Source organism: Capsicum annuum, chromosome 4, assembly GCF_002878395.1.
Source record: "Capsicum annuum cultivar UCD-10X-F1 chromosome 4, UCD10Xv1.1, whole genome shotgun sequence".
In the NCBI taxonomy this organism is placed as follows: domain Eukaryota; kingdom Viridiplantae; phylum Streptophyta; class Magnoliopsida; order Solanales; family Solanaceae; genus Capsicum; species Capsicum annuum.
In genome coordinates, this window is record NC_061114.1 from 20,521,619 (window position 1) to 20,532,144 (window position 10,526).

At 38.9% G+C, this 10,526-nt stretch overlaps 2 pseudogenes; one reads left to right on the forward strand and one right to left on the reverse strand.

Annotated features, from left to right (window-relative positions):
* Positions 1–6,110: 6,110 nt before the first annotated feature.
* LOC124897918 lies at positions 6,111–7,919 on the reverse strand (annotated as a pseudogene).
* Positions 7,918–9,020, forward strand: LOC124897919 (annotated as a pseudogene).
* The last annotated feature ends 1,506 nt before the right edge of the window (positions 9,021–10,526 follow it).

The following is a 10,526-nucleotide window of genomic DNA, read 5'->3' on the forward strand; positions in this document are numbered from 1 at the left end:
CCACAAATGTGTTTGAATTCAAGAACCCAATTCAGATTAATGATAAGATAATGTATATGATCCTAAAAGTGTTTATAAAGTGTGGTTCACTTCTATTATGATTTATTCACTTGCGTCTGATTTTCTTGATCCCCCATACCACATATGATTATTTACAGCTTTACATACTCAGTACATATTTCGTACTGACGTCCCTCACGGGGGACCTGCATTTCATGCTGCAGGCATAGGTGCTTCAGCGCATTCACAGTATAAATAGCCAGGTCATACAACTATTGTTGGTGAGCTCCAGTTTGCTTCGGAGCTTTCCGAGTCGGTCCCTTATGTTTTGTTATTGTACAGGAGTCATGTGTGGGCGGTGGTTTGTCCCGACCCTAGTTATGTCATGTATATCCTAGAGGCTTTGTAGAAATAAGGAAGGGTAAAGTCATGGAAGTTTATATAGTGATGTTATATTTGTATATGTGGTGGCCCCGACGGCCAAGTATTATATATATTTATATTTGTGCGTGTTGTGTTGATACAGGTAATTAGACCCTTCTATATGCAACGAAGTGCTATCCAAATTTTTGGTGACATGTAAGTGAAAGTACAGGTATTTGAACGGGTTCTCCCAGGCCTTCTCGGCTTCGGGTGCCAGTCCGGCCCGATAGGATTTTGGGGCGTGACATTATGTTGATCACCTTTATATTGTGTTGCATTCTCTAAAGGATCAGCATTTCTATGCTAAGTTTTAAAAGAGTGAATTTTGGTTGAAAGTTGTTATTTATCTAGGTCATGTTGTATCTAGTAAAGGGATTATGGTGGATCCACAAAAGGTGGCAGTGGTTGAGAAGTGGCCTAGACCCATGACTACAATCGATATTCGAAGCTTCTTGGGTTTAGCCAATTATTATTGAAGGTTTGTGGAGGGATTCTCATCTATTGTGGCTCCATTGACTAAGTTGACCTAGAAGGAGGTAAAATTTCTATGGTCGGATTCTTATGAGGGAAGTTTTGAGAAACTGAAAGATAGGTTGACCTTTGCTCCAGTTTTGACTCTGGCTGAGGATACTAATGGCTTCGTTGTCTATTGTGATGTGTCCCAGGTTGGACTTAGTTGTGTCTTGATGCAACATAGTCAAGTTGTGGCATACGCTTCTAGATAGGGTAAGGTTCATGAGAAGAATTATCTGACTCATGATTTGTAATTATTAGTTGTGGTGTTCGCATTGAAGATTTGGCGACATTATTTGTATGGGATTCATGTTGATATTTATTCTGATGATAAGAGCCTGCAATGCGTGTTCACTCAAAAGGAGCTAAATCTTCGGCAAAAATGGTGTCTTGAGTTGCTAAAGGACTATGACATGAGTTTCCATTATTATCCAGATAAAGCTAACATGGTTTCTGATGCTTTTAGCATGTTTTCCATGGGGAGCTTATCTCATGTGGATGAAGAGAAGTAGGATTTGGTGAAGGATATTCACCGTTTTGCTAATCTTAAAGTTCGTCTCTTAGATTCATAGGATAGTGGTGTGTTGGTGCAAGAGGTGGAGAAATCATCTCTTGGTGCTAAGGTAAAGAAGAAGCAGGTGTTGGACCCTATCTTGATGTAATTCAAGAAGGATGTGGGTAGGTAGAAAGTGATGGCTTTCGAGATTGGTGGTGATGGTATCTTGAGGTACTAATAAAGGATGTGTGTTCCCAACATTAATGGGTTGCGAGGAAGAATTTTAGCCGAAGCTCATGAGTTGCATTATACGGTTCATCCTAGTTCAATAAAGTTGTATCATGATCTTAAGGAGATATATTGGTGGGATAACAGGAAGAAGGATGTGGCTAATTTTATGGCTAAGTGCATGGTGTGTCAGCAAGTGAAGGTGGAGCACTTGAGGCCCGATGGATTGTTTAAAGAAATTAAGCTGCCTGTGTGGAAATGGGAAATAATTAATATGAATTTTGTTAACGGTCTTCTGCGGTCTCGAAATCAGTTTGATTCTATTTGGGTCATCATAGACAGGATGTCTAAGTCTACTCACTTCTTGCCGACGAGAACTAATTACTCTGTCGAGGACTATATAAAGTTATTTATTCAAGAGATTGTGAAGTTGCATGGTGCACCTGTTTATATTATCTCTAACTCATTGCATTTTTTGCACTCATTTCAGAGAGGTTTGGGGACTAAGGTGAGCCTTAGTACCACTTTCCACTCGCAAACGGCTGGGCAAGCAGAGAAAACCATTCAAACATTGGAGGATATGCTCAGATCTTGTGTGATTGACTTTGGTGGTAGTTTGGTTGACCACTTTCCTCTTATAGAATTTGCCTACAATAACACCTATTACTTTATTATTGGTATGACTCCGTTTGAGGCCTTGTATGGTAGGAGGTGCCGCTCTCCTATTGGGTGCTTTAACGTTGGTGAGGCTGGGTTATTTGGTCTTGATTTGGTTCACCAAGACATATAGAAGGTGAAGGTGATTATGCATAGTCTTAAGATCGCCCAAAGGCACCAAAAGTCCTACGCAAATGTGAGTTGAAGGTAGTTGGAGTTTAATGTTGGCGACTGGTTATTCTTAAAGGTGTCTCCCATGAAGGGACTGATGCAGTTTGAGAAGTAGGGAAAGCTCAGTCCCCATTATGTTGGTTTGTATTTGGTTTTGAGGAGGGTTGGTAATGTTGTATATGAATTGGAGTTGACTGCTGGCTTAGGCTCTATTCATTCGGTCTTCCATGTCTCGATGTTGAGAAAGTGTATGGATGATCCTTGAAAGGTGTGGGCATTTTAGATTCCTTGTCTTATGAGGAAATTCTGATGGAGATCTAAAATAGGCAAGTCTGTCAGCTACAGATGAAGGATGTGGCTTCTATAAAGGTTCTTTGGATGAACCAAAAGTTTGAGAAAGCTACTTGGAAAGTCGAGGAGGATATAAAGTTCAAGTATCCGTTCTATTCCCTACTCTGAAAAATTATGCTTAAGGTATGTGCAATCTTAACTCTTTATTTTCTGACTTTGTTAAAGGTAAGTGTGGGTATATTTTTGTATTAAATTGTGCTAACGTATGTCTTGACCCATCATTCAGGGACAAATGATCCTTAGAGGGGAGAATAAAACACCCCAGGTATTTATCCTTGGAAAATTTTGAGTTCTGAGCTTACTGCCCTGACTACGACTCTCCTTGCAAGTCGAGGGAGTAATTGCTGGTCATAGGACCTAGTCGTAATGTTCCCAGTGAGATTTGTCTAAGTCACCGTTTTGACAATGACTACCATGTTACGAGTCGTAAGGACTCTAAACGACTCATATAGTCCTTTCCATAAGGAAACCAGTGTGATGCCCAAAGTATTTCATCCTGAGTACAACTAGGATGTAACAAGTCATATGGACTCATTACGAGTCATAAGGTCCCTATCATAATAGAACAGTATTGGTGGTTTGTGACACTGTCTATCATACGTCTGAGGGGAAACGAGTCGTAGGGTGACCCTACGAGTCGTAAGGTCACCCGTAATGACTGGCGGATTATTTTCAAGCTTTTTAATGAGCATATTTTAGACATTTTTATCTTATTCCAATAATATCCCAGGACTTTTAAACATACTTGGGACCCCATTTTCATCTAAAACACACATCAAATACACCCTCTTCTCTCTCAAATCTCCTCAAGCATCAATACTTAGGGTTTCAAGAAGTGGGTTAAGTAAAGCTTCAAGGGTTGAATTCTCTCCATAATCTTGGGTATTTCAGGCATGTGCTCTACCCTTAAAATTATTTTATCTAATGCATGACTTTACATGGTTAATTATGCGGATTTGAAATAAGGGTTTTGATATGGCTGAGGGCTTTGACATGAATGGTTTTTAAATTGATTTTCCCTGGTTTATTATGCACTATTCATGCTTTCTTAATAAATTTGAACATATGGGGTGAATGGGATTGGTGAATAATCAAAGGGGTTATGTTCTCTCCAATTTTGATGAATTTTTCTTTGACATATAGTTTTGGAAATTGAGTTCCCTCAATCTAAATGTGAAATTGATAATGATATATGGCTTTGTCATATGTTTTGACTTGCTCACTTGAACCAATGCATTGTCATAAAAGGTTAATGAACCATGGTACGATTTTATTGAACTTTGGGTTATGTGAATTCCCTGTCTGAATATTAATTGAACCTAAGGGGTCATGAATTTCCCCCATATGATGGTTAATGGATTGTGGCATGATAATGAACTTGCAAGTGGGGTTGATATGACGATAACAACGGGATGCTTAAATGCATAATCGGTTCAATAAATTGGGAATGTGTGTTAAATACTTTAATTAAGATTAAAATGGGTTGTGTAGTCGGGCCGTGAAAGTAGAGGTCCCGAGGGACCAACATCAGAAACCGCATTACCAGTGCAGGGGTCTAAATGACCAAGACGTTTGAGTCCCCCTTATTATTATATGATTGGGAGGTTTGAGTCCCTCATGTTATATAAATTGGTGCTTAAGTCACCTTTGATTTATGCCGGAAGGTTCGAGTCCCTCATCAGACATTTGACATATGATTATCCTCTGGTTCATGCGACTACATGTACTGGGCCCCTTCTAGATGGGGGAGAGCTGGGCCCATATAGCCTGTGGGTGCCTTGATTATGATGGTTATGCTACAAAATCCATGTTAAGATTTTAAAAGTTTATGCTAAGCCTTATTCCCTACTCCGGCATATGATATTCTTTTACCTTTCCTGCATAGTGATCAGGTGTTCATGGATAGTTTGTGAGTTGACTTAAAGTGTTGAGCTTCCATCCTTCGGAAGATTTCATTCATGTTTTGGTTTCTTATGTCTTAAACTTTGGTTCGTACTTATTTTTGGCTATGTTCGGGGGCATGTACCTACACTTTATTGGTATTCGATTTTGTTAGAGGTTTTGTGGGTACTGTGGACTTGAGTGTTGTGTTGGTAGTTGATATTGGTGTAGGTTGGAGGTTATTGATATAACTTAGAATACTTGAAATTATGTTACTCGATCTTGTTATGTGTTTGGACTTTAGTCCATGTTAGTGTTTTGTGTTCTATTGTTTTAGAAATGGTGGTGGTCTACGGTCCTCGGTGGACTTGAGATACACGTCACGACCAGGCCTTGGTTCGAATTGTGACGCCTAGGGTTTCTGAAAGCCACGCGAAGTAGAGTCTTGTTAATGAGTGTAAAGCACTCCACACTTATGTGCAAGATGCTACAAAACGTCTTTTGAAAGTCTCCCTTCTTTTAGCATTCATATCGTTCGATGGAGCGCTAGCTCTACTGAATTTCCCCTTCTAACTCGTCCTTCATCCGTATGCAGGAAATGCCTCCCAGAAGGAATAACGGAAAAAAGAATAGGGACCAACCCGCATCGCCAACTGTTCAGTAAGAACCTTTGAACGAACATGTCTCTCATGCTGAATTCAGGGCCGCTTTCATAATTTTTGTCCAGTCTGTGGCTGCCCTAAATAACCAGCTGACTGTTTCCCCAACCAATCAGTAGTGAATACGGCAACAGCTAGGATTTGAGACTTTTCTCGAATGAATCCTCCAACATTCTTTGGATCCTAGTCTGGGGAGGATCCATAAGAGTTTCTTAATGGTGTACAGAAAGTGATTGATATCATGGGTGTCACTTCCAGCGAAAGTGCTAACTTAGCTGCTTACCAATTACAAAGGGTGACACACACCTAAGTTAAGTAATAGAAGGAAGATGGAGGCGCCGATGCAGGGCCTGTAGAGTGGGATGAGTTTGCTACTGCTTTCTTGGATAGAATTTTCCCACTAGAGTTGAGGGATGCCAAGGTGAAGGAGTTAATTAATTTAAAGCAAGGTAGCATAAGCGTGAAGGAGTATTCACTCATCCAATTAGCATGATATGCTCCAACTATGGTGGCTGATTCCAGGTCCCAAATGAGTAAGTTCGTGTCTTAGTTTCTGAGGACATGGTCAAGGAGTGCAGGACTGCGATGTTGATTAAGGAGATAAACTTCTCCAGCTTGATGGTTCATGCTCAGCAGATTGAGAAAAAGGAGCTCGGAGAAATGGAAAGAGAGAATAAGAGGGCCAAAACTGGTAGTTTTAACTTTTCTCAGTAAAGGTCTGATGGTGGGAATCATTCCCAATTCCGGCAGAAATGTTCAGATCCAACCCAATCTTTTTCCAGTGCTCCAGTGCTAAGGTTTTGGCCTAAAGCTCCTTCTACTTCTAATAGGCCATGAACTAGATCAAAATCATTCTCAATGAGTCCATAAGAAGTGATCTCATTTTTTTCATTGGGTTTGGATAAAGACCAAAGATCTTGAATGACCGATACGCCAGAGCAACTCAAAAGATAAAGAAGTATCGTTAATATCTTCATGCTCGTTCCAAGCTCGAAGTACCATTTGTAGAAATAAGAACCCCCTTCGTTACATGATTTCTTATTAATATAGATAAATATAAGATCTATGGGGCAATTACTTAGAAGTACATTTTGTGCTACAACCCTTCCTATCTGATAGAAAAGGATCCCATGATCCTGAACCGATCTTACCTGGGATCACAAATCCCAAATTTGTCTATGAAGAGTGGATCTAATTGTATTAGTGTCTATAATTGATTTCTTCAGTGTAATACTAATCGATAGAACCTCATTGGTAAGTGCTACAAGATCTCGTGCATTTGAACCCATGGTTATGGACCCAAATCTGTTAATATGGAACATTTTCTTTTCCAAGTGAAATCCCCTAGTATATGAAAGAGTGAAAAAGTGCTTTCGTTGTTGTGAAATAAGAAGCCTTTGTAGCTTAATACACGTATTTAATTTATTCGGAGCTATTGGAGTGGGATCCACTTTTTGGGGAATATGAGTCGAAGCAATAACAAGAATATTTCTAGTAGAACATCTTTCACAATCCCTGGAGAGATGGTTCACTAATAGACTGAGGGATAAGTCATTCAACTCATTCACATCCAGGTCATGAATTTTTGGAATCCATAATATGCAAAGAGACTTTTCTTTTGCTAATTCGAATTGAAGGGTTATATAAAATCGGTCTATTTTCGGCATCATATCCACAGTTAGCCCATTCATTCTAGTTAGCAGTTCCAACTCCGTATCATGGTCACGATCGATATAGTCATTAGCATCAAGATTGTCACTATCATCAATATCGTCACTATCATCAATATCATCACTATCATCAATATCGATCTCATCAAGAAAAACACCATTAGGCTTGTTATCCAGGAACTTGTTCAGATATACCGTAATAAAAGGAACATAGGAGTTTGTCTCTAGGTAGTTGATCAAATAGGATCATCCAGTTCCTATAGAACCTATCACTAAAATACCCCTAGAAGGGGATAAGGCTAAGCGAAGTAAAAAGGGTTTTCCATGATATGGGAAATGAAAACTATTTTCCCCACCCGAAGTTTGTGAATAAGTGATTGTCTGATAATGAGCAAGGAATATCCGTCTTTCTGCTAAGCAAGATGGATTGAACTCATAATTCATTAGATGTTTTTTATGAATGTCAACTAAGTATCATAAGTAAATTTCTCCCGGTTGTTCAATCATTTGATAACCAAAGGCATTCTTTGATAAATGATCACTATGAGTCAGACTCAATAGAATTTGATCAATCCTATTTTATGTCGTTAAGGTGGAGAACTGAACCAAGAATTCTTTTTCTTCATCATAAATCGAATCACTATTTGCGACCCAGGATTCTATTTTCTCATCAATCCAATCCTCGTTCACGTTTTTTTTTCTTATCAATGAATAGATCTCTTTACTTGTATGACTTAGATGTCTCGTATTTCTTGAAAAAGTAATTCGATTGATGGGATTTGGTATGATCTCGATGATCTCGATGAGATTGATATTCCAATCTTTATTCTTAGAACGTATTAATTTTACCTCATAAGCGGGACCAAACATGTTGCCGCTAGAAGCAGAACCCCATATTTCTTCTAGAGAATCTCCTAATTATTCCAGTGCAACTAGAAAGAGATTTTTTAACCAGAAAGAATTAGGTTCAGATGTAAGATACTTATCCAGAAGTTTTTGCAACTCAGTCATAGACGATGGAATCATCAAAGATTTGAACTTTTTGAACTCTGTCTGTAACTCACTAGAGGCCCGGGAAACAAAGAAAAGTTTTGTACGAACGAGATATCCAGTAACAAGAAGGAAAAGGATTGAATAGAGGAACTCCCAAGCATTTGGCGATCTCACTTGGAAAAGAAAATGTTCCATATTAACGGATTCGAGTCCATAACCATGGGTTACAATGGACGAGATCTTGTAGCACTTACCAATGAGGTCCTATCAATTAGTATTACATAGAAGAAATCAATTATAGATACTAATACAATTAGATTCGCTCTTCATAGACAAACTTGGGATTTACGATCCCAGGTAAGATCGGTTCAGGATCATGGGATCCTTTTCTATCAAATAGGAAGGGTTGTAGCACAAAATGTACTTCTAAGTAACTGACCCATAGATCCTATATCTATCTATATGAAGAAAAAATCATGTAACGAAGGGGATTCTTATTTGTACAAATGGTACTTCGATCTTGGAACAAGCATAAAGAGATTAACGATACTTCTTTATCTTTTGAGTTGTTCTGCCGGATCGGTCGTTCAAGATCTTTGGTCTTTATCCGGACTCGATGAAAAAAATGGGATTACTTCTTATGGACTCATTGAGAATGATTCTGATCTAGTTCATGGCCTATTAGAAGTAGAAAGCGATCTGGTGGGATCTTCACGGACCAAAAATGATTGCAGTCAGTTTGATAATAATCGAGTGACATTACTTCTTCGGCCAGAATCAAGGAATCCCTTAGATATGATGCAAAAGGGCTTTTGGTGTATCCTTGATCAGAGATTTCTCTATGAAAAATATCAATCAAAGTTTGAAGAAGGGGAGGGAGAAGGAGCCCTTAACCCGCAGGAGGATTTATTCAATCACATAGTTTGGGTTCCTAGAATATGGCGCCCATGGGGATTTCTAGTTTTTCTATTTGATTGAATTAATAGGCCCAATGAATTAGTCCAGGTCATTTTGGGACAAACGGATCATTTATGATAAAGAGGATGAGCTTCAAGAGAATGATTCGGGGTTCTTGCAGAGTGGAACCATGCAGTACCAGACACGAGATAGATCTTCTAAAGAACAAGGCCTTTTTCGAATAAGCCAATTCATTTGGGACCCTGCAGATCCAGTTTTTTTTCTATTCAAAGATCAGCCCCATGGCTTTGTGTTTTCACATCGAGAATTATTTGCAGATGAAGAGATGTCAAATGGACTTCTTACTTCCCAAACAGATCCTTCTACATCTATATATAAATGCTGGTTTGTCAAGAATACGCAAGAAAAACATTTTGAATTGTTAATTAATCATCAGCGATGGCTTAGAACTAATAGTTCATTATCTAATGGATCTTTCCATTCTAATACTCTATCTGAGAGTTATCAGTATTTATCATATTTGTTCCTATCTAACAGAACGCTATTGGATCAAATGACAAAGATGTTGTTAAGAAAAAGATTTTTTTTCCCAGATGAAATGAAAATTGGATTCATGTAACATGGGAGAAAGATTTTCCATTCCTTACCGGAAAGATATTTGGCCATGAAAAAGTGATTAAGTAGAATAGAATTAACTGGGTGGTAGAGTCGTGGAAATGCTTGTTTCTTCCATATTTTGGACCTTAGATCCATGGAAGAATATGTTACTGCTGAAACAAGGAAGAATTGAAATATTAGATCCAAAAACTATGTATGGATGGAATGAACTGCCTAAACAAGAATTCTTGAACAGCAAACAACCAGTTCAAATATTCACGACCAAGAAGTACTGGATTCTCTTTCGGATGGGCCCAGAAAGGAGAAGGAGGGTTGGAATGCCAACAGGCTTCTATTATATTGAATTTACCCGATAGTCCTTATTTTGGGAACGTCTAGTGCCAAAGTCACTGAATGGGTAAGTCGCCAATCCCTGGACTATGTAATGTACTTTATCTGCTGGGTTACGGGTGAGCATTTTACCAGAGGTTTCTAATCTACCCTTGTTTGATTTCTGTTGAAGAATATACTTGGGGGTGGGTGCAGGGCGGATGATTTTAAAGCGGACTCCCCATTCCTTAGATAGAGAAGATCACCAAGATTTTGAGATCCGTTGCCGAATTTATTCTAATTGAGAATGCTCATTGAGTGAGCATTCTCAATGTCACGCCCCAAAATCCCATCGGGCCGGACTGGCACCCGAAACCGAGAAGGCCCGGGAGAACCCGTTCAAATAGCTGTACTTTCACTTACATGTCACCAAAAATTTGGACAGCACTTCGTTGCATATAGAAGGGTTTAATTACCTGTATCAGCACAACACGCACAAATATAAATATATATAATACTTGGCCGTAGGGGCCACCACATATACAAATATAACATCACTATATAAACTTCCATGACTTTACCTTTCCTTATGTCTACAAAGCCTCTAGGATATACATGACATAACTAGGGTCGGGACAA